This window comes from Globicephala melas, chromosome 1 (assembly GCF_963455315.2).
Source record: "Globicephala melas chromosome 1, mGloMel1.2, whole genome shotgun sequence".
NCBI lineage: Eukaryota > Metazoa > Chordata > Mammalia > Artiodactyla > Delphinidae > Globicephala > Globicephala melas.
The window spans coordinates 46,165,891-46,190,413 of NC_083314.1; the positions used below are offsets into that span (position 1 = coordinate 46,165,891).

At 39.1% G+C, this 24,523-nt stretch overlaps 1 protein-coding gene across 6 annotated transcripts in view; it reads right to left on the reverse strand.

The window, feature by feature from the left end:
• TSEN15 (tRNA splicing endonuclease subunit 15) overlaps positions 1 to 24,523 on the reverse strand; it is a 269,598-nt gene that overhangs the window by 152,227 nt on the left and 92,848 nt on the right. For 5 of the 6 annotated variants that reach the window (XR_009563307.1, XR_009563305.1, XR_009563309.1 and 2 more), the window contains 3 exons: positions 23,406 to 23,552; positions 22,289 to 22,613; positions 7,306 to 7,488 (listed from right to left, as the gene is read on the reverse strand). The gene's annotated coding sequence lies outside the window, so the exon portion shown is untranslated. The remainder of the gene's footprint in view (positions 1 to 7,305; positions 7,489 to 22,288; positions 22,614 to 23,405; positions 23,553 to 24,523) is intronic. The other variant, XR_009563300.1, reaches the window with a different exon arrangement.

A 24,523-nucleotide genomic window follows, 5' to 3' on the forward strand; every position in this document is an offset into this window, starting at 1 on the left:
TAAGTAAAATAAGTCAGAGAGAGAAAGACAAATACTGTACGATCTCACTTATATGTGGAATAAAAAAAAAGCCAAAAAACAAACAAACAAAACCCCCAAACTCATAGAAAAAGAGATCTGACTTGTAGTTACCAGAGGCAGAGAGTAGGGGGATGGCGAATTGGAGGAAGGTGGTCAAAAGTTACAAACTTCTAGTTATAAGATAAATAAATACTAGGGATGTACGTACAACATGAAGACTATAGTTAACATTGCTGTGTGATATATAGAAAAGTTGGTAAGAGTAAATCCTAAGTGTTCTCATCACAAGGAGAAAAATATTTTCCTATTTTTTTCTTTCTTTTCTTTTTATTGTATTTATATGAGAAGATAGATGTTAGCTAAACCTATCATGGTAATCATTTCACAATACATGTAGATCAAACCATCGTGCTGTCTGCCTTAAACTTACACAGTGATGTATGTCAATTATTTCTCCATAAAATGTATATATTGAGATATACACACTGATATATCTCAGATATATACTGATATATATACACTGATATATACACTGATATATCTCAGATATATACACTCAGATATATATACTGATATACCTCAGATGAAAAAATTGATATTCATTACTATCTTTACCATCTATGCTGCTGTATATATCAATAGTTCATTCTTGTTTGCTACTGAGTAGTATTCCATTGTGCAAATATATCACAATTTGTTTATACATTCACTTGTTGATGGATATTTTGGGTGGTTTCTAGGTTTAGGCTATTATGAATATAGTTGCCATGAAAATTTGTGTACATTGTGTACATCTGTATATTGTGAATCACGTTTTCATTTCTCTTAAGGAAATATCTAGAAATAGAATTGTTGGTTTGTGTGATAGCGTATATTTAAGTTATATGAAACTGCCAAACTGCTTTCCAACGTGGTTGTGCCATTTTACTTTCCCACCAGCAGTACAAGAATTATAGTTGCTCTACATTTGCACCAACACTTGTCAGTATTTTGGATCATTTTAGTGGTATCACATTGTGGCTCTAATTTTAATTTTCCTCTTTACTATTGGTGTTAAGCATTTTTCATGTGCTTATTGAGGACTGTTGCATCATTTTGATATGTGTGAAGTGACTTCAAATCTTGCTCCATTTTAAAGTTATTTTCTTCCTACTGAATGATTTTGAAAAAGTTTGTTCTTTACATATTCTGGATATAAATCTTTTGTCAGATATATGCATTGTAAATCTTTCCTCCCTGTCTGAGGCTTGCCTTTTCATTTTCTTAATCGTGTCTTTGAAAGAAGTTTTTTTTTATTCTGATAAAGTACACTTTATCATTTTTTCTTTTATGGTTTACATGTTTTGAACTATCTGAAAAATCTTTGATTATCTGAAGGCTATGAAGATTTTCTCTTATATTTCCTTCTAAAAAGTTTTTTGTTGTTATCCTTTTAGTATCTGAAGGATCTGTAGTGATGTCTCCTCTTGTGATTTTCCCCCCCTTTTTTTAATCGTGATATATCGAGCTGGAGGTTTATCAATTTTATTGATTATTTTAAGGAACTTCCTTTTGATCTCATTTTCTCTAGTTTTCTTGTATTTTCCATAACTCATTTCAATTTACTATGCTTTTTCTAGATTTTCACATTGAAAGCTCAAATAATTTATTTTTGCCATTTCACCTTTTTAAATACAAGCTTTTAAAGCTTTAAATTTTTCTCCAAGAGTGATTTACAAACTAAACAGCTAAGTGTTTTAGCTGTGTCAAATTTTGACATGTTGTATTTTCATTTTTATTCAATTTAAAATATTTTCTAAATTCTCTTGTGATTTCTTTTCTGACCCATGGATTATTTAGAAATATTTACTTTATTTTCCAATATCTAAATACTTTCTTCCTGTGATTTCTGATTTAATTCTATTTTGGACACAAAACATGGTTTGTATGATTTCTTTGCTTTTTAACTTTATTGAGATTTGTTTTATGGCCCAGAAAATGGCTTATTTTAATAAATGTTCCAAATGCACTAGAAAAGAATGTGTATTCTACTGTTATTAGGTGGAGTATTCTATAAATGTTGATCAGGTCAAGTTAATTGACAAAGTTGCTCTGGACTTTAATATCTTTATTAATTTTTATATACTTGCTCTCTCAATTACTGAGAAATTTTGAAATCTCCAACCATATTTGTGGATTTTCCTATTTCTCTTTCAGTTTGGTTGACTTTTGCTTCATGTATTTTGGAGCTCTATTTTTAGGTGCAAATGCATTAGGATTGTTATATCTTCATGGTAAATTGACTCATTATCATTATAAAATGTCTCACTTTATCCCTGGTAATATTTTTTCTGAAGTCTGCTTCAGCTTCCTTTTATTGGTTTTTGCTTGACATAACTTTTCCCATCATTTTTCTTTTTTTAAATAACAGCTTTGTTGACATATAATTTACATGCCATACAATTAATTCATTTTAAAATGTACAATTCAGTATTTTTTGGCATAGTCACAGTTGTGCAACCATCCCCACCATGTTAGAGCATTTTCATCACCTTATAAAGAAACCACATATCCTCTGGCAGTCACCCCCATTTTCCCTACCCATCCAACCCTTGGCAACAACTAATTTACTTTCTGTCTCTATGGATTTTCCTATTATGCACATTTCATACAAATGGAATAATACAATATGTAGGCTTTTGTGTCTGACTCCTTTAGCATATTATAAAGGTTCATTCATGTTGTAGCATGTATCACTATTTCATTCCCTTTGATTGCCAAATAATCTTCCACTATATGGATTTCTCACATTTTACTTATCCATTCATTAGCTGATAGATAGTTGAGTTGTTTTCACTTTGGCTATTATAAATAATGTTGTTACGAATAGTTATGTACAGGTTTTAGTGTGGATATATGTTTTCATTTCTCTTGCATATACACCTAGGGGTAGAACTGCTGATTCATATAGTAACTCAATGTCTAACATTTTGAGGAACTGCCAGATTGTTTTCCAGAGTAGCTGGACCATTTTACATTCCCACCAGCAGTGTATGGGGGTTCCAATTTCTCTGTGTTCTTATCAACACTTGTTATTATCTGTCTTTTTTATTCCAGCCATGCTGGTGGGAGTGATATGGTATCTCATTGCAGTTTTGATTTGCATTTCCCTGATGGCTAATGATGTGGAACATCTTTTCGTGTGCTTATTGGCCATTTCTGTAACTTCTTTGGAGAAATGTCTATTCAGATCCTTTAATCATTTAAAAATTGGATTATTTATCTTTTATTATTTAGTTGTAACAGTTATTTATATATTCTCAATAAAGTCCCTTATAAGATATACAATTTGCAAATATTTGTCCCATGTTGTGGGTTGTCTTTTCACATTCATGCTGGTGTCCTTTGAAGCAGAAAAATTTAAATTTTGCTGAAGTCCAATTTATCTATTTTTTCTTCTGTTTCTTGTATCAAACCTTCTATTATTTTCCTTTAACCTAGCTGTGCCCTTATATGTAAAATGGGTTTCTTATAGATAGCATATAGTTGGATATTGCTTTTTATTCAATCTGAGAGTCTTTTAATTAAGGCATTTGGACAATTTACATTGAATGAAATATTCAGTATGTTTGGGTTAAAACTTAAAATTTTGTTATTCTTTTCTATTCACCCATCCACCACTTATTTATTTACTTACTTGCTCTCTTTCTGTCTTTTTTGTATTAATTCATGGTGTTTTAGCATTCAAACATCCAGTATATGCCCAGTAGTGGGATTGCTGGGTCGTATGGTAGTTCTATTTTTAGTTTTTTTTTGTTTTTTTTTTTGCGGTACGCGGGCCTCTCACTGTTGTGGCCTCTCCCGTTGCGGAGCACAGGCTTTGGACGCACAGGCTCAGCGGCCACGGCTCACGGGCCCAGCCGCTCCGCGGCATGTGGGATCCTCCCGGACCGGGGCACGAACCCGCGTCCCCTGCATCTGCAGGCGGACCCTCAACCACTGTGCCACCAGGGAAGCCCTATTTTTAAGGATCCTCCATACTGTTCTCCATAGTGGTTGTATCAATTTACATTCCCACCAACAGTGCAAGAGGGTTCCCTTTTCTCCACACCCGCTCCAGCATTTATTGTTTGTAGATTTTTTGATGATGGCCGTTCTAACTGGTGTGAGGTGGCACCTCATTGTAGTTCTGATTTGCATTTCTCTAATGATTAGTGATGTTGAGCATCCTTTCATGTGTTTGTTGGCAATCTGTATATCTTCTTTGGAGAAATGTCTATTTAGATCTGCCCATTATTGGATTGGGTTATTTGTTTTTTTGTTATTGAGCTGCATGAGCTGCTTATATATTTTGGAGACAAATCCTTTGTCAGTTGCTTTGTTTGAAAATATTTTCTCCCATTCTGAGGGTTGTCTTTTCATCTTGTTTATGGTTTCCTTTGCTGTGCAAAATCTTTTAAGTTTCATTAGGTCCCATTTGTTTATTTTTGTTTTTATTTCCATTTGTCTAGGAGGTGGGTCAAAAAGGATCTTGCTGTGATTTATGTCATATAGTGTTCTACCTATGTTTTCCTCTAAGAGTTTGATAGTGTCTGGCCTTACATTTAGGTTTTTAATCAATTTTGAGTTTATTTTTGTGTTAGGGAGTGTTCTAATTTCATTCTTTTACATGTAGCTGTCCAGTTTTCCCAGTACCACTTATTGAGGAGGCTGTCTTTTCTCCATTTTATATTCTTGCCTCCTTTATCAAAGATAAGGTGACCATATGTGCGTGGGTTTATCTCTGGTCTTTCTATCCTGTTCCATTGATCTATATTTCTGTTTTTGTGCCAGTGCTATACTGTCTTAATTACTGTAGCTTTGTAGTATAGTGTGAAGTCCGGGAGCCTGATTCCTCCAGCTCTGTTTTTCTTTCTCAAGTTTGCTTTCACTATTCAGGGTCTTTTGTGTTTCCATACAAATTGTGAAATTTTTTGTTCTAGTTCTGTGAAAAATGCCATTGGTAGTTTGATAGGGATTGCACTGAATCTGTAGATTGCTTTGGGTAGTATAGTCATTTTCACAATGTTGATTCTTCCAATCCAAGAACATGGTATATCTCTCCATCTGTTTGTATCATCTTTAATTTCTTTCATCAGTGTCTTATAGTTTCCCGCATACAGGTCTTTTATCTCCTTAGGTAGCTTTATTCGTAGGTATTTTCTTCTTTTTGTTGCAATGGTAAATGGGAGTGTTTCCTTCATTTCTCTGTCAGAGTTTTCATCATTAGTGTATAGGAATGCAAGAGATTTCTGTGCATTAATTTTGTATCCTGCTACTTTACCAAATTTATTGATTATGAGCAAGATTTTTAAAAACATTTCTTGTAATATAGATCTCCTGATGAATTGTCATAGCTTTTGTTTGTCTGAAAATTTTTTTTACCATATTTCTGAAGAATATATTAGTTGCATATGGATTTTTGCCCTTTTAGTATTTTGAAGATGTTAGTTCATTTTCTTCTGGTTTACACAGTTTCTGCCCAGAGGTATACAATAATTCTTATTTGTTTCTCTCTATAAACTATCTTTGTTCTTTGGTGTCTGCTAAGATTTTTCTTTTTTAATCACTGGTTTTCAGCACTTTATAATGTGCCTTGTGTGACCCTGTATGTGGGTATTTGTATGTGTGTGTGATATTTTGTTTGATGTTCTCTGAGCTCACTGGATCTGTGAGTTTATAGTTTTAATCAAATTTGGAGATGTTTCAGCCTTGAGTCTTCTAATATGGTTGCTTTCCCTACCTCTTACTCTTCTTATTCTGGGACTCCAATTACATGCATCTTGGACTTCTTGATATTGTCTCACAGGTCACTGAGGTTTTGTTTATTTTTAAAGTCATTGTTCTCTGTTTCTTTTTGGATAGATTCTATCGCTATGTCTTCAAAGTCATTAGCCTTTTCTTTTGCAGTGTGACATCTGTTGTTAATCCCCTCCAGTGAATTCATTTCAAATATTTTATTTTTCCACTCCAGAATTTCATTCTCATTGATTCTTTTTTATATGTTCTATTTCTCTTCTCACTACGTTTATGTCTTTCTTTATATACTTGAATATTACATTAATAACTGTTCTATCACCCTGTAATTTCTGGCATCACTGTAATTTATGGATCTGTTTTTACTGATTGTCTTTACTCCTGGTTAGAGGACACGTTTTCCATTTTCTTGTCACATCTAGTTTAAAAAAAAAACTTATTGGTTCTGGACTTTGTAAATCTTACATTGTTAAGTGTCTGGATTTCATTGTGTTCTTTTAAAGAGGGTTGGGTTTTATATTTGTAGACACTTAAGTCACTATCAGATCAAAATAATCTTTTTTTAAAAAAAATTTGTTTTACTTGTTGATTTTTGGCTGCGTTGGGTCTTCGTTGCTGTGTGCGGACTTTCTCTAGTTGCGGCGAGCGGGGGCTACTCTTCGTTGTGGTGCGTGGGCTTCTCATTGTGGTGGCTTCTCTTGTTGCGGAGCATGGGCTCTAGGCATGTGGCCTTCAGTAGTTGTGGCTCGCGAGCTCTAGAGCTCAGGCTCAGTAGTTGTGGCACACGGGCTTAGTTGCTCCAGGGCATGTGGGATCCTCCCGGACCAGGGCTCGAACCCATGTCCCCTGCATTGGCAGATGGATTCTTAACCACTGTGCCACCAGGGAAGCCCCAAATAATCTTCTTGATAACTCTTTTTAAGCTTTTGTAAGTAGTGCTAAAGTAGTTTTTACTCCAGGAATATTTCATACTTACTTCTAAGGTGTGACCTCTCAGGAATCCCCACTAAATGCCCCAGGTGATCCCAATGATCCTCCACTGTGGATGATCAGAGTTTGAACACATTCATCCCTGTGCAAGCTTACAGCTCCCTACCATTCTTTGAACAGCTTTGTATAATTTCACTCTGTGCATGTGTAGGTCAGTACTTAGCAAAGATTCAAAGGGACCTTAATATAGATTTCTGGAGGGTTTCTTTTGAAAAGCTTCCTCATTTCTGGAGCTTCCTAAACATGTTTTTTAAATTCAATAAATTAAATTCATAAATGATTATCATTTCTTAAACATGCATAACAAACATACAATGTAACTATTACAGACAACTAATAATAAACCATAACAAACAACTAACTGATCATCAAATGATAACATGCATTACTATGTTATTCATATTGATAACTTACACCTGTATGCTTAAGTCAATAAAGTAAGTGAAGAAATGAGTATCATTTCTTTGGTATTTACTAACCAAGTAATTTTATTATTATCCAAGTGATAAAATATATTACCAGACTCAGCCTTGCCATATAGCTTCACACAGCTCAGTGACAATGTCTAGGTGGCAGCAGCAGCTGCTAGTTCAGACACTGTAGCTCCAGGTGCTTATTCTCCTCAAGAGCAAGCTTCAGCCCAAGCCATTTCAGGTAACAAAATATGCCTCTATCTCAGTTTGTATTCCCCAAAATCAGAATCTGAAAGAAGAATTTCAGTACAAGTAATTTACTTGGGAGGTGATTACAGGATGGACATTGAGAGAATAAGAAATTGAGTCATAAAGGGGATAAAGACAATAAATTGTGAGTTAATGAATTGTGGGTGACTGGGGCTTAATACTACTGGGGACATTCTAAGAAAATGGATGGAACATACCTGAGAACTATTCCTCAGGAGTAGGAGGAATAGAAAGCTGAATACTTTATTCACCTACTCCCATCCCTCATTGGCCGAGTGCTGCACCTGGGGCATCGGCCCTCAGCACTGTTGGCCACTCCATTCCTTAGAGCATAAGAGAGCACGGCCAAGCTTAGTCCTGCAGCTAGACAAAGCCATCAGGCAGAGTCACAGGAATTCATCAGAGTGTGTGGGAACCACAGGCAGTTGACCTCCAGGGTAAGTGGAGGGGATATGGGTGAGGCATCAACAGATCCTCCTTTCCTTGGAAACAGGAACTCATTCAAATCTCCTGTTCTGTTTACTCTAATCAAGCCCAACCATATTAACATCAAAAAAGAAGAAGGGTAATATAAGTCAGGTGCTCTCTAATGGAAGCTTGACCCTGCACAATACTGTGGGGTGAGGAGAGAGACAAAACAGTTACTAACAGTTGCTGAATGGGCAAAGGTTAAAAAAACAGTCCACAAGCAAACCAAACTTTTGGCCTCTTCAGCAGATTCCTTCTTTTAACCTTCTGTTCATCTGGCATGAGGTCTGTGATGCAGCTGGATCTCCATGGCAGTCAGACTCATGGTTATTGTATTTATATTGGGAGTGGGTATGTGTGGTGTGCTTTTCAAAGGAAGGGACACAGTCCTAAGTCTGTTCTCAGAGAATAGCTGTGGCCATTGTACTTTCAGTTCTTCAGGTTTTTCCCCAAAGGATGTGGAGGGGAAAAAAAAAAGACTTCCCACAGCACATAGGTGGCACAAGGACTCAAGCCAAGCCAGTGGCCATAATGATGAACTCATTTTAATGCCTGAAAGAACCCTGCCCAAACTTATGCAATACAGTTACCCTTTTATCATTCATTTTAATTTTGAAGTGAATTCTTAGAGAAAACAGTACTCAGGATAGATCCATATGACGGCAGAGTTGGAGACCGCAAAAAGATAATTTCATGGATACATTCACCCTCACTGTATTTAAATCATGAAGTTCCTTGAGAGGAGAGATGCATTTATTTTTGCAATGAGAGATAAATCTTAATTGCAAGTACGCCTGCGATAGGTAACAGTCTGATTCAACATCATTCATTCATTCATTAATAGTGTCAAGCACTGTTTGAGGTGCTGGGGATATTATAGTGAACGAAACAACCAAAGTCCCTGCCTTCATGTGGCTGATAATTAATTGGGTGAGACCAACAATAAACAATTAAACATATAATAATCAAGTGGTCATAACTGCCAAGGCTCACAATAAATCAAAAGAAAGGGTATCAGGAATGCAGAAGTTCTGGATTGTTATTTATAGTAGGTGCCTTCTGTAATAAGGTGATTTTGAGCACAGTGAAAAGTAAGTAAAGTAAGAGTGGATGCCGACCATATATGTAAGAGTGTTCCAGACTGAGAGATAGCATGTGCAAAGACCCTGAGGTAGGGGCATGACTCATAATTCAAGAACAGCAAGGAAACCAAGAACAAGTGAGATAAGAGAAGTTCTAGGAGAGAGGTATTTGGGTGGGATCAGGACACTTGCAAAGCACACAGAGCCGATGAACTAGTGAAGAAATTTGGTCATTGCTTTGAGTGACATATGAAGCCATTATACTTTTAAAAGAGCCCTCTGGCTGCCCTAGTAGGGCAGGAGTGGAGGAGTAGAGTAGTTAGGATGCCATTATAACAAATCAGGCAAGATGGTAGAGGCTTGGATCAGACCAGTACAATAGTTGTGGAGATGGTGAGAACTGGAGATATATTGATATTGAACTATATTGATATCGTTGATAGTAGAGACACAGGGTTTGTTCATTTGAATATGGGATAAAGAGAGGAGCCAAGGATGACTTCAAGATTCTTGACTTAAGCAACTGGAAGGGTGGAGTTACCATTTACCAATGTGGAGAAAAGTGTATGAGAAGCAGGTTTGATAGGGGAAACCACACCTTTGGTTTTGGTCCTAGTAAGTTTGAGATGTCTCTTAGACATCCAAGTGGAGATGTTAAGTAGGCAACTGAATATGTGTCTGGACTTCTGGGACAGAGTCCTGACTGCAAGTATAAATTGAGGAATCATATTTAAAGCCACATGACTAGAAGTAATCACGAAGGGAGTGAGTGTAGTTATGGAAGAGAAGCGGTCCAATGATGAAGCCTCCAGCTTAGAGTCAGGGAAAAGAAAAGGAACCAGTAAAAGAGACAGTGAAGTAGCAGCCACTGAGGTAGAAGGAAATTCAAGAGAGAATAGTGTACCAGAAGCCAAAGGAAGAAAAGATTTCCGAGGAGGAAGGGAAAGAGTGATCAATTATGTCAAATCCTGCTGATGGGACAAGCAAAAGGAAGATGGAGAATTTAACACTGGATTTGGCTCACATCATTTGGATGTCAGTGATCTTGACAAGTAAGGGCTGATAAAGGATCTTTCCATGAAAATAGTCTTCTTTACTTATAAAAGGGGTAATTGAGCCTCTGAAATGGAGTAAAGAGGAAGAAGATGAAGAATTTATGAAGAAGGAAGTCTGAAGGCAAATAAAACCAACCTCAGTAACTATATACAAGATCCCTCACCTCACTTGGCCGCAGTATTGAGAAGGGCCAAAAGAAAGAATTGGTCTCTACCCTCAGTTTTCTCTTCTGTATGATGGGAATGTTTATTGTACTTACCTTATAGGGTTATGGTTGGGATTCAGTGATTTAAAACATGTGAAGTATTTAGAATACTTCCTGGACATAATCAGGTCTTAATGAATGTTTGCTCTAATTACTGTATCACTGTCATCATGTTTAATATTCTTATTTTCACTTCAGCTTGGAAATTTCATGACTCTATATCATCATTATCATCTTGCTAAGAACCAACCATCCCTGATGGCTAGTTCTAGTGTTGTACTGCCACGGTAGGGTGTATCTGCTTCCTGCCCAAATATTAGTCATGGCTTCCGTGTCGACTTCTCTGTAAGAGTCCATTTTCGATCAGAGTAAAGTAGGCTAAAAAAAGGAGTTGGGAATGCTCTTTCCTTGGATGAGTGGTCCTTTATTGATACTATGGACTGGTAGATACAACAGGCTTTAATCTTAGGGCTTTAGTATTAGGTCCACTTGGCTTGAGATAAAACATTCTCTTGGAAAACTGGTCCCTGAGTTTGCTGTGGCTTTGGAAGTGGCTGCTCTCCACAGTTTATATTTTTTTGCCTGGGTGTTTTTGAAGTGTTTACACTGCTCTTTCTAGCTAAAATTGCTAGGCTGACTTTGTTTCATCTGGACTTTATATTACACTATAATGATTAATCCACTTGGTCTGGCTAAAGTAAGCTAGCAACTAAGTACCACTTGTAATTTCCACAACAAATGATGTAATTCATCCTAGTCTGGAGTTTGTACTTGATAAGTGTCCAATCCTTGTCTACAGTGAACCTGGAACCTTGGGTATAACATCATGATGGAGATTTTAAATTTCTTCCTCTTTTTCATCCCTCTTTTTGAAATTTGAGGGAGGGGATTTATGGACATGGGACTGAGACTGATAAAACTCAGACGGAAAGAAAGGGCCAAGAGAGGGTGACAATTAGTTGATCTCTCACTGAATTTGATCTGTCTTCCCTCCTCGAGGCAAGGATGGCAGCAAGGAGCTACCTCCATGCCAAAGCAGTCAATCAGTGAGGTGAAGCTGCTGCGGAGGAGGGGGTGGGAGCCTTTGGCCACCACTGTCCTGCTTCCTCAGGACACTTTCCAGAGTCTTTGAGGATGGGGTATGTGTGTATGTTTTGAGTCAGATATCTTTATTTGTATTTTCCAGATGTGGACAGTGAAGTTCACAGAGAATGTAGTACCTCATTAAAGTCACACAACCAGTAAGTAGTAAAGCCAGGATTTGAACGCAGGTCAGCCTAATTTCAAAATCTATATCCTTAAACCTTATTCAATATTGCCTCCTGATCCAATCTTACTTTTTTAAGCGTACAGTTCAGTTATGTTTAGTACATTTGAGTTGTACGAACATCACCAAAACCAATTTGGTAATATTTTCATCACCAAATAGAAACCCTGTATCCTTTAGCCATCAACTCCTAAACCTACCGTTCTGCCAGCCTTAGGCAACCACTATCCTACTTTCTGTCTATAGATTTGCTTATACTGGATAATTCATATAAAGGGAATCATACAATATTGGTCTTTTGTGACTGGCTTTTTTCAGTTAACATAATTTTTTTTTAAAAATTACTTTAATTAATTTATTTTTTATATAGTAGGTTAAGCATAATTTTTAAAGAAAGACTTTTTTGAGCAGTCTTAGGTTCAGAGCAAAATTAAGAAGAAGGTACGAAAATTTTCCATATGCCTCCAAACCCCACCCATAGCCTCCCCCGTTATCAACATCCTGCACCAGTGTGGTACACTTGTTACAACTGATGCCCCTACAATGACACATCACAGTTACCCAAAGTCCACAGTTCCTTTATGGTTCACTCTTGGTGTTGTACATTCTTTGGATTTGGACAAATGTATAATAATATATATCCATCGTTATAGTACCATAGAGTATTTTTACTGGCCTTAAAATCCTCTGTGCTCCACCTATTCATCCCTCCCTCCTTGCCCCCAACTCCTGGCAACCATTGATTTTTTTACTATCTTCATAATTTTGCTTCTTGAAATAATGATTTGAGAATTTATTCCAGAAAGATAAAGAAAAGAGAAAAACAAGCAATTCAAATAGCAATTGACTAAACTCAGCTGCTCGATACAAAGTAAATCTGGAAAAAAACAAAAACAAATCCCTGCAATAAACGGAACAACACCGCTCCCTTCCTGGAGTAAAATGACATTGAAAACTAAGCCTCAAAAGTTAGCAACCCAAGTTGGATTAGCAAGTCAGGAGGCTCTGGAAAGAAGAGCTTCAAGAAGAAAATAAATTTCCTCTAAAGTGTTGCAGATTCTAGATTATTATCTTAGTGAGAAAGTGAAGGCATATGACAATAATACATTATAAAAATTCAGCACCTTGCTTCCTCTACTTCTTCCCTCTTCCTCCCAGTTTAGGTATGTGCATTTCTTTTTCTACTGGCAAGGTTATATGCCATAGAATTTCTTCACTTTTTCTATGAGTCCAAACATACGTTAAAATGTAAGCTCTATGAAGGCAGGGATACTTTGTCTGTTTTCTTCATTGATCTATCCCTAGCACTTAGAATGGTGCTGGCCCAGAGTATGTAATCAATAAATATTTTTTTATTTGAATAGAATGAAATTTACCAAATAATGACTAATATTCATTTAATTAAAATAAGTCCTGGTTATTTTTAAACTTAATAAACAGCCAAAATGCAGAAGAATTAATTATATAAGAAAGTATAAATTCTATAAGTTTTGACAATGTAAAATTAACTATATGATGAACTGAAGCTGTGACATTGGGGGTAGCCATGAGGGGAGGAGGGGAACACAGGGCTATTAAATCTCTCGTCTTAGAGGGAAGTCAAGAGATACCGTCTGAAATTGATGGATCAAGAAATGGAGGGATGTACTGGGTAAAGCTATAGAAGTATGTAACAGAATAATAAAAAATGAAATACATCTGGCAGTGGTTGTTGAAGTGTAAATGAGCAAAGATCTTCATCTTTCATGAGGGGACCCATCAGATGTACTTTGAAGTTGATACATCGAAGATAAAAGGCTAATAAATTATTATTGTGGGTGTTGGTCTCAGAAGGATTAAAGTTAGAGCAATTTTAAGCTGTTACCTCTGGGGTATGCCACGGAAAAAGACCTGTACTTTCTTTTTTTTTCAAATTACTCTCCATTACCAACTGAATTGTTATTGCCAGGTAGCCATATTTTAAAAGTGATATTTTTAATTTAAAAATAGTTTCTAGAAAAGAGAAGAATTTTTAGGGCAGAAGAAACATTGCAACAGTTTGCAATTACATACTGTCTACCATCAAGGACTGTCAAACATTTTGCAAACATTATCTGATGGTGAGTGTCAGAATCTACATTTGCCAGATGGAGAAATTCAGACAAAGATGGAAGTGACTTGCGCATTTTTCAGTGCATCTGTGACCAAGCCAGTGATAAAACCCAGGCTTCCTGGATTCTGAGTCCAAAGACAGATTTGGATTGATTTCTTCTTAGAAAAACCACTGGTGTGACAATAGTTTAGGAAGAAATCCAAACGAATAGATGACATGCTCTGTGTTTAGAGCTTGGAAAATGCCTGTATTTTTCCATCCAATAATTTGGTGCCAAAATGCACATTGTCTGTCAAGAGAAAGACCAGTGCTTCTCTGAAGCACCTGATGGGAATATATATATCATTTCAAGGAGTTGTGCCTACAAAAATAAAAAATGACAATCCCTATAACAACCATAATTCATTTTTAAGTCTCACTGTATATATAAAGATTTCTGCCATTTTATGGCCAATTAGGAAACTAAATATGGCTAATTAGCTTGATAAATAATTATGATTATTCTGCCATATGCCTCTAATATTAATTCAGACTGCTAGCATAGGTGGAAAGGATAAAAAAACTTTTACTGATCTGGCATCATTTTACCTATTGATTTTACTCTTGATGTGAGTGTGTGTGTGTGTGTGTGTGTGTGTGTATCTTTTGCCTGACTTCCCCATTTGATTAAAACTCTGGAGGGGAGTCTTTAAATGATTATAGTGGATTCCTCTTGTTTTGTCAGTAAAGTTCCCTCCTCATTTATCCTACCCCCAAAACGACAAATAAACACTTCTGAAAACAGGTCTATAGCAGATAATACTGGCCCAAATAACCAAAGTGGGCATTGGACCAAAGCTGCTGCTTTGGAAGAACTTCCAGGAGAATTTGGAAGAGGACATGGTGAGAGTCCAGACTCAGTCTGGCTGGTTTCTTGACACAAGGAGAGCTGTTTTAGGTGAGGAGCTGTTGGTGTCCATGTTTTTAGTGTGTGGACTGAGAAACAGTGAAAGGAAGAAGAAAGTGGATGTATGGAGAGGAGCAAAAGTGAGGCATGAATATAGTAACCATGAATTAATCTTTCTAAAAATTGTAGTAGAATATACATAATAGAAAACTTACCATTTTAACCCTTTTTGAGTGAACAATTCAGTGGTATTAATATTAAGTACATTCACATTGTTGTACAGCCATCACCACCATCCATCTCCAGAATTTTTTATCTTCCCAGACTGAAACTCTGTACCCATTAGACAATAATTCTCTGTTTCCCCATTCTCCTAGCCCCTGCTAACTACCATTCTGCTCTCCTTCTCTATGAATCTGACAAGCCTGGGAATTAATCATTCTTACCAGGGTACTGTTGAAATTTGTGCCAGTTAGCAATTTATTGTCACTCACATCCGAATTCACCCCTCAAGGCGTGCTCTGCAATGATAGATGGAATTCCTTTAAGCATTTCTCCTTTACAAAGAGCACTTGTTAAGCTTTCTCAGTAGAGGTCACTCAAGGGAGAAGGCAGGAGGAAGGGGCCCTCCTGCTGTTTCTGGCAGCTCCATTATCAGCTGGTGGTACTCTGACCCAGTTCTGGCACAGGCCCCAAAGTCATGGTCCCTTGGTGTCCTTGCAGCCTTGGCCTGCCCTAACAATCCCCTTCCTGTGGGCTTCCTGACATGGACACCATATGCTCCAGGCCTCCCATCTGCAATGGCACTTGTACTCGCTCTGCACGCCCATGTGTCAGGCCACTGGATGTGGTTTTTCTACACCCCACTATGTCTCAGAGAGTTGCTTCCTGCTTGCCCAGTGACTGCAGACCAGCTCTGGACTGGGTGGATCAGCAGACCTCTCTGCTGCCCAGTGGTTGCAATCCCAGCCTCGGGAAGGGAGTCCTCTTTTGCTGTTGTTCCTCCTTGGGTATTCGCCCTCAGCTTTAGGGTACCACATAGAGTTCCCTTATATCTTATAATTGCTCTTTTATCAGAAAATTTAAAATATTTACATGAAATTTCTCCTATTTAAGTCACCTTGAGGTTTCTGCCTCTTGATTGGACCGAGACTGACATACAGTGATTGTGGGCAGAGTGAAAGAGTAAACCCAGGATGTTCCTACAGAAACTGAAATGTATGGTCGCCTCCTCTAGAGACGGGAGGGAAGGTCCTGACTGCATTTGAGGCTCTGGCTCTAGTTTATTTCTAGAGTACACTAGCTACCTGCCCCTGGGTTCGGAGATAAACCTGTCTCTAAAGTAAACTCTAGGGGCTTCTCTGGTGGTGCAGTGGTTAAGAATCTGCCTGCCAATGCAGGGGACATGGGTTCGAGCCCTGGTCCAGGAAGATCCCACATGCCGCGGAGCAACTAAGCCCGTGTGCCACAACTACTGAGCCTGTGCTCTACAGCCCGCAAGCCACAACTACTGAGCCCGTGTGCCACAACTACTAAAGCCTGAGAGCCTAGAGCCCGTGCTCCGCAACAAGAGAAGCCGCCGCAATGAGAAGGCCGCGCACCACAACGAAGAGTAGCCCCTGCTCGGCGCAACTAGAGAAAGCCTGCGCACAGCAACGAAGACCCAATGCAGCCAAAAATAAATAAATAAATTTGTGAAAAATAAAATAAGCTCTATCTCTTGTCTTTAAGAGAGCTCACGTGTGTTTCTGTTAGTTGAAACCAATAATAAACATGCAATTTCACATTCTCTCAAATGTGGTTCAGAAAAAAGGATGGAGGCATAAAGAAGGACTATTCCAGAAGTGCAAAAAAAAAAAAAAAAGGGAGAGGAAGGAAGACTATGCTGAAGATAAACATGAGAGCAACTTCCAGTTTTTTAAGAATCTCAGTTGGGTTTGCTGTTGATGTTGAGGATTCAGGGTCTAGGACTCACCTCACTTATCACCAGTGGGGACTCACACAAATGGAGCTGAGTAGGGCACTGGCTCAGGGATTCTGAATGCAAGGCAGCATGGCTGGGGCCGAGTGAGTCCTCCTACTCCCATCACAGCCAGACTTTGGGATCTGCTCAGCCAGTGTATCTGAGAAAGGGGTTGGGTGTGCAGAGCCAAGCCAGGTTCACTCAGCAGCCGGCGGTAAGGAACAGAGCTGCGTCACTGCTCCAACCACAAGGTGGCAGAGTCGGAGCCTGCTCCCTGGGACAGAGAACGCTCAGGTGAAGGGAACGCACTGAACTGGTTTTGCTCAGCAGACGAAAGTCCCTGCCCATTAGGAAAGCGTGGCTTAGTACATGTCAGATTTTCACCCATCGGATTTGCCATTTTTGTCTGAGGCGGAGTAAGCAATGAGGAGCGGAGAGAGGTGGAACCTCCCGTTCCTGCACTTCTCCCCGCCCCCGTGAAGACAGCACTAAAATGTTGGTGTCAGTTGCCCCCTCCATGAGCCAAGACGGAACTTAGGGAGACAAGGAACACAAACACTCCTCCCTTCCAATAGTAACTTTCCTTACCTATCCAAGTAGGGGGTTTTTAAGACTGCACAGAGTATTCGACGCTTTATACTGATCACATAGAATCATGATTATCTTTCAAAGTGCCTTTTTTTTTAACAGAAAAAAATCATATGTCAATCCTCAATAGAGTGTGAAACCTGAGATGCTTTTGCTATGAATGGAGTGAATCTAAGTGAATCCATCCACCCTCTTCCATCTGGAAGTACAAAGTTGGATGAGATACGGTCCCTGCCTTTTAGAAAGTAGAGCACTTCCACCCATATTTTACCTCTCCTGGTTCTGCCAAGGAGAAAGAAAATTAAACTGGGCTCCAACCAATCAAAATGGAGGGTGAAACAAGAGTGGATTCTACAACCAATCAGAGCAGATGCCGCAACCAACGTCAGAAATGCTGGCTGTAAACAACTGGTCAGGCTGTACAGCATAGTACGTCCCAGTGGCCGCCAGCTCTGGATCTGTGAGAACCAGTGTCTAAGGTCAAGGGAAGGACTGTAGGAGAGCCCCTGGCTGCTCTGACTGAAGTCATATCTTCTGGTCTAACTTAATTGCATCTCAAGGTACTGAAAGAAACTGTCAGGCAGTTAAGGATTTTTGAAAAATATTTCCTCTGAAATTTACTCTTCCCATAACCTTAATCATCTCAGTACACTGCAACACAGTTTTTCTAGAGTAACTAACTGGCCAGTGCTTTGGAGTCATCTGTTTTTCTTCTTTCGTTCTATATCCTACATTTGCATTGTAGGCAAATCCTGGCCATTCCCCCTTCAAATTATGTCCATTACCTGACTACTTGTCAGCACTTCTGTGACTACTTTCCTGGCCAAGTCGCCATCGTTTCTTGCCTGGTTCACTGCAGTAGCCTCCACACTGGTCTCCTTCCCTTCTTCAGTCTACTCTCAACCTGACAGCCTGAGTGATTCCATTAAAATACAAGTCAGGCTGTGTTACTCCTCTCCTGGCACCCCTCCAATGGCTTCTCACCTCAGAGTAAAAGCCAAAAGACTTACACTGGTCTGCAAGGCCCTATACCACCTCGATTCCCATTACCTCTCTGGCCTTATCTCCTACCAGCTCAATGTGGTAGATTCACGGCAAAAACCGGTCCTAATTTTCCACCCCTCCCTATTTTCACATCCTTTGCAATGTGACTTCAAGGCTCTCCCCGTGAAGAAGTGAAGTTTGTTCCCGACCCCTTGAAACTAAGCTGGTCTTATGAATTGCTCTGGCCAACAGAATGCGGCAGAAGTACCGTTGTTTCAGTTCTGAGCCCAGGGCTCAAGAGGTCTTGTGTACATGCACGCTCTCTCTTTTCTTCCCTCTCCCCACCCTGTTTCTCTCTCTCTTTCTCTCCATCCCCTCTCTCCCTTTCCTCCTGTTACGGTCTCTCCCGCTCTTCTTTCTTTCTCTCCTCACCTTTCTCCCCACCCTCCCTGCTAGGCATGAGAACAGAATATCATCTTACTGGAGGATGAGAGACACACAGGTATGTGGAGCAGAGCTAAGTCAACCCAGTTGTCTTATCCAAGTCTCAACACATGTGAGAGAGCCCAAGATCAGAGCTATGCTGGCTTGCCACTGACTGCAGAGGCATGAATGAGCCCTGCTAAGCTCAGCTCAGCTCAGCAGAAACACCCAGGTGATCTTCAGACTCATGAGTAAAACTAAGTGTTTACTATGATACAACACTGGGGTCTGAGGTAGCTTGTTACTTAGCATTATTGTGGAATAGATAACTGATACATTTTTCAGTCATAGTAGCCTTCTGGAAAAGACTAGTCACATCTCTACCTCAGAGTTTTTGTACTTGCTGTTCCCTCTGACTAGAATACTCTTCCTTGACCCAGCCCCCCCAATATCTGCACATCTTAATCCCTAACCTCCCTCAGATCTTTACTCAAATATAACCTTCTAAACTTTTTTTTCTTAAAATCTAGTTTTGCTTTGCTGACATGATTTCAACTGGGGTAACAAAGACAAATTCATCAACAATATCTTCCAAAAGAAATTTGACGTTCATATGTATCATAGCATTTAAAATTTGAGTCTAGAATTTAGTTGTAGAATATAGGGGAGTATGAAACAGTGGACATAGTATTGACTTTGGATTCATTTTACTTGAATTTGAATGCTAATTTCTCTACTTCCACAGTGCTGAGGAAGTTGAGTTAATTTCTTTCAGTCTAAGTTTCCTCATCTGCAAAACTGGAATAATGTTTTTATTGCAGCATTTTTGTAACAATTCAATGAGGTAAAGCAATGGCTTTCAAATTTTTAAAATTGTGATCCACATTAAAAAAAAAACACCTTTTTAATCATCATTTGGAACACACACACTATGTCTATGTATACAAATATGAAAATTAAAAATTCATAGAATGATACTTATCTTTCCTATGAGAAATCATATATTTACATCAAAATGTTAATTTCAATTTACATTAAAAAATTTTACATGATCTGTCTTCTTGACCAATAGTGGGTAAAGGTTTTATTTTATTTTATTTCATTCTATCTTTTAATATTTTAATTTTATTAGAGAATAGTTGATTTATAATGTTGTGTTAGTTTCACAACAAAGTGATTCAGCTATACATACACATATAGTCATTCTCTTTAAGATTCTTTTCTCATATAGGTTATCACAGAATATTTTTAAAAATTTAATTTAATTTTATTTTTAACATCTTTATTGGAGTATAATTGCTTTACAATGGTGTGTTAGTTTCTGCTTTATAACAAAGTGAATCAGCTATACATATACCTATATCCCCAAATCTCCTCCATCTTGCATCTCCCTCCCATCCTCCTTATTCCACCCCTATAGGTGGTCACAAAGCACTGAGCTGATCTCCCTGTATCACAGAATACTGGGTAGAGTTCCCTGTGCTATACAGTAGGTCCCCATTGGTCATCTGTCTTATATATAGTAGTGTGCGTGTGTTCATCCCAAGCTCCTGATTTATCCCTCCCCCTGAAATTTTCTCTTTGGTAACCATAAGTTTGTTTTTGATATCTATAAGTCTGCTTCTGTTTTGTAAATAAGTTCATTTGTATCTTTTTTTAAAAATTAGATTCCACATCCACATATGAGTGATATCATATGATACTTGTCTTTCTCTGTTACTTCACTTAGTATGATAATCTCTAGGTCCATCCATGTTGCTCCAAATGGCATTATTTCATTCTTTTTTATGGCTGAGTAATATTCCATTGCATATATGTACCACAACTTCTTTATCCATTCCTCTGTCGATAGATATTTAGGTTGCTTCCATGTCTTGGCTATTGTAAATAGTGCTGCAATGAACATTGGGGTGCATGCATCCTTTCGAATTATGGTTTTCTCTGGATATATGCCCAGGAGTGAGATTGCTGGATCATATGGTAGTTCTATTTTAAGTTTTTTAAGGAACCTCCATACTGTTCTCCATAGTGGTTGTACCAATTTACATTCCCACCAACAGTGTAGGATATCACCTTCTAAACTTATGGTTACCAAAGGGGAAAGGATAAATTAGGAGGTTGGTATTAACATTTACACACTACTATATATAAAATAGATAACCAACAAGGAACTATTGTATAGCACAAGGAACTATATTCAAAATTTTGTAATAACCTATAAGGGAAAAGAATCTGAAAAGAATATCTATATCTATATGTATATCTACATGTACAACTGAATTACTGTACTGTACACCTGAAACTAACACAACATTGTAAATCAAGCTATACTTCGATTACAAAAAAGTTTAATCAAGATAGGAAAAAAAATATCATCTTCTTAGTGAGATCTTGTCTGGCCATATATAATACAATCTTATTCTAACACTTCCTATTTCCCTCTTTTAATTTTAACTTTCTCCTTAGCATTTTTTGCTAACAAATATATTTTATATGTTCCTTATCTTTCTTGCTTATGATCTAAATCCCTTGCAAGCTCCTTGGGAACGGGGATTTTTGCCTGTTTTATTCATTACTATATCACCATGCTTAGAACAGTGCCTGGCACATAAAAATAACACAATACATATTTATCAAATAAGTAAGTGAATGAATGTGAATTCTTCAAAATGGTAGGGTGGACTGAAAACGTTTTCTTAATTTTTAAAACTGGCAAAGTTAAGGCTCCCCAAATTAGATTAGTTTTATCTAACTTCTCTCCTTGTCCACATAATGATCTCTGTCACAGCCACCCTGAACTCCTGTCTGGATAGTTGCAATTGCTTCCCAACTAGTATTTTCACATCTGTCTTTCTCCCTACGATCCCTTCCCTCCATCCCAGCTGGGGTGCTCTCTTAAAAGGGAAAGCCTGACTGAGACTGAAATCCTTAGCAAAGCCTAACAGGACCTGCAAGATCTAGCTCTGCTCCCTCCCCACCTTCGACTCACACACACTCTTCTCCTCATTCTCCTTGCTACTTCACTAGTCTTGCCGTTTCTTAAACTGGCCATGACCTCTCCTGCCTCAGGGACTTTACACGAGCTGTTCCCTGTGATGAAGAGCATCTTTATCATCCCTTGGCCGAGTTACCTCCTATTCATCCTCCTGGTCTCCTGGCAAGGATCATCTCCTCAAGAAAAGCCTTCCCTGAACCTCCAGGCTCAAGTTTCTCTGATACTTCGTTATTCTTTAAGGCACACCATACAGTTTATACTCCTATGTTCGTGCAATTACTTGTTTAATATCTGCCTTTCCCAACATGCTGCAAGCTCAGTGAGGACCTAAAAACTCTTCAACAGATCATTTGGCTACGTTTGGTCTATGGTGCAGAGAAGGCCTTGGTAGGTGAGAAACTTGTAGTGTCAAAAGGAAGCCTCTGAAGAAAAGGACTTTCACATAATAAGTCAAGTCTTCCAGGAAAGACTCAGTTCTGATGATATTTGTGTGCCTTTCTAAAGCCACAGAGGTCGATAAGCCACTCCTCCCCGTGACCATCACCAGCCCATTAGCAGAAGACAGTCAGAGCGAATACTTCCCGTCTAAGGGGGGTGTGTTGAAGAAAAGCACCTCTTGCCATTCTTGCAATGTCATGATTTAAGCAGCGAGGTACTGCTGCAGATGACAGCAATTAGGAACAGAACCTGACACAGCAAGAACAATAGCAGTAGTGTTGATTAACTCTAGGTAGGATATTAGTCTTCTATTGCTGTGAAAAAATTACCACAAACTAAGTGGATTAAAACAACACAAACTTATTATCTTACGTTTTCCATGGATCAGAAGTCTGAGCACAGCTTTGCTGGATCCCTGCTCAGGGGATCACACGGCTGCAGTTAGGGCACCGGCCAGGCTGAGTTCTCATCTGAGGTGTGGGGTCCCCTTCCAAGCTCAGTCGGGTTGTTGGCAGAATTCAGTTTCTCATGACCTCGTAGGAATACGTTCCCCGTTTCCTTGCTAGCTGTCATCTGGGGATCACACTCAGCTCCCAGAGGACATCGGTATTCCTTGCCATGTGGTCCCCATGCTATTCACAGCATGGATGTTTACTTTCTTCCAGGCCAGCAGGAGCCCACTTCTAGGATTTCTCACCTGTGACCAGCGGAGAAAGCTCTGTGCTTTTAACCTGACTAGGTCAGGTCCACCCCATGACCTCCCTTTTGCCATATTACGTACCACAGCCATGGGAGTGGTCGCTCGTCATATTCACAGGCTCCGCTTTGCCCAAGGATGTTAAACAGGGCATCACACCAGGGCATCCTGCCTAGCACCAGCAGCCGGGACAGCTGATGTTAATAACCATGAACCCTTGAGTGCGTATTCCTCGCCTGCACTGTGCTAGGTGCTTTTCAGCATTTAATCTTTAAAATAATCTATGAGGAAAATTCCATTGCTTTCCCTGTTTTACCTGGTTTACAGGTGACTGTCCAGTTTTATACAATCACTAGGAAGCGTAACTACATTTTAAGCTCCAGTCTTTTGATTCTAGAATCCATTCTTACACACCTTACCTCAAGACAGCTGTTTCTCCTGTAACTAGGGGAATGATGATTATTACTGTTTTATGGATGTAAACACTGGTTTGGGGAGATCAAGTAACACGCTCAAGGCCACCTGGTTGGTAAGTGATAGAGCAGCCATCAATCTAATCTTCTCTTTCTCAGCCCCAGGCTGTTGGCATCCCATGTAATAGGGGGACATTCAAATCGCTTGTCAGCGAGAAGGAACTCAGTAATGAACCCTCCCCCAGGGACCAGAAGAACCAGCATGCCTTCAGGCTCCAACACTTGATTGAATGACATGACACACGTTATCAGTGCTATTTCTTTTAACCTGCAGTGAGTGAAAGCAGGGGTGTTTTATTCCCAAGCTGAGGAAACTTACCTGAGCTAAGGGCACCTGGAATCATTCCCTCAGAAGTTTCCTGATACTAAGCACCAGAAGTCGCTCCTCCCAAGATGGTAAAAGGTTAGTGATCATTAACTTCTCTCTTCTGTGCATTTACACGTTTGAATGAAAAGTGTCCGGGGGCTGAAACAAACAATTATTCAGGAGTGAGGATGTATTTCCCTGGGACTAACATCGTCTTGTTTTCATTGCTTCCTGCAGGGAGACAACACAGCTTTGGCCCCGACCTGCTGACAAATACAATTATCCTTTGTAAATGTGATACCTCCCCCCCCACATACACTCTGTGCTTTGGCAACCAGAGGTCAACCTCCACCTGAGAGCGCTGTCCACTTTGTTTCTCTTGATAGCTCTCAATACCAATAGTCAGCTTGGTGCAGAAACAGCTATTCAAAGGACATACCTGCCTCCAGCACCTCAACTGTAACCCCCTGTCCTGCTACTGTGCTTCAGGTAAGAAGCAGAAAATAAAGTTGTCAGAAAAGTTTCATTTCATCTGAGTGCCCTGCCAGGTGAAGGTCTGGATTATAACTGCATTCCTCTGTCAGCAGCCACTCCTCCCGGTGGGCAGCTCTCCTCCCAGGGCTGCAGCTTGCCCAGCACCAGGAGTACCACTTTCTTCTCCTGCCCCTTCAGGACCAGGGCTGGTAACAGCTGCCCACCTGGCACTCATCACCCACCCCTTGATGGCCCACACCTCAGTATATAGCTCCATCCTAAAAATGTTCTTAATTAACCTTTAATTAATTGGAGTGTGGCATCCATATCCTACCAAGAACCCTGGCTGATAATCACTTTAAACTCTTAATGGAATTATTGACTTATGCAGTGAGTATAAACTGGTGATAGAAAGCATTAGGCATATGGCTGATGGGGCACTGGACATTTGTATATTGCCAAAATAACATCGCATCGTTTACTTGCTAGTCACATGGGGAAAACATCATGCTACAATGGAAGGATGAGACTACCTTTTGCCTTAATTGATGGTTCAATGCTAGGATCCTCAGTGGTGAGTCAACCAGAACATATGTATCTTCTGATGAAATGCAATATAAAGTCCACATCTATGACATAATCTAGGTAACAAGATT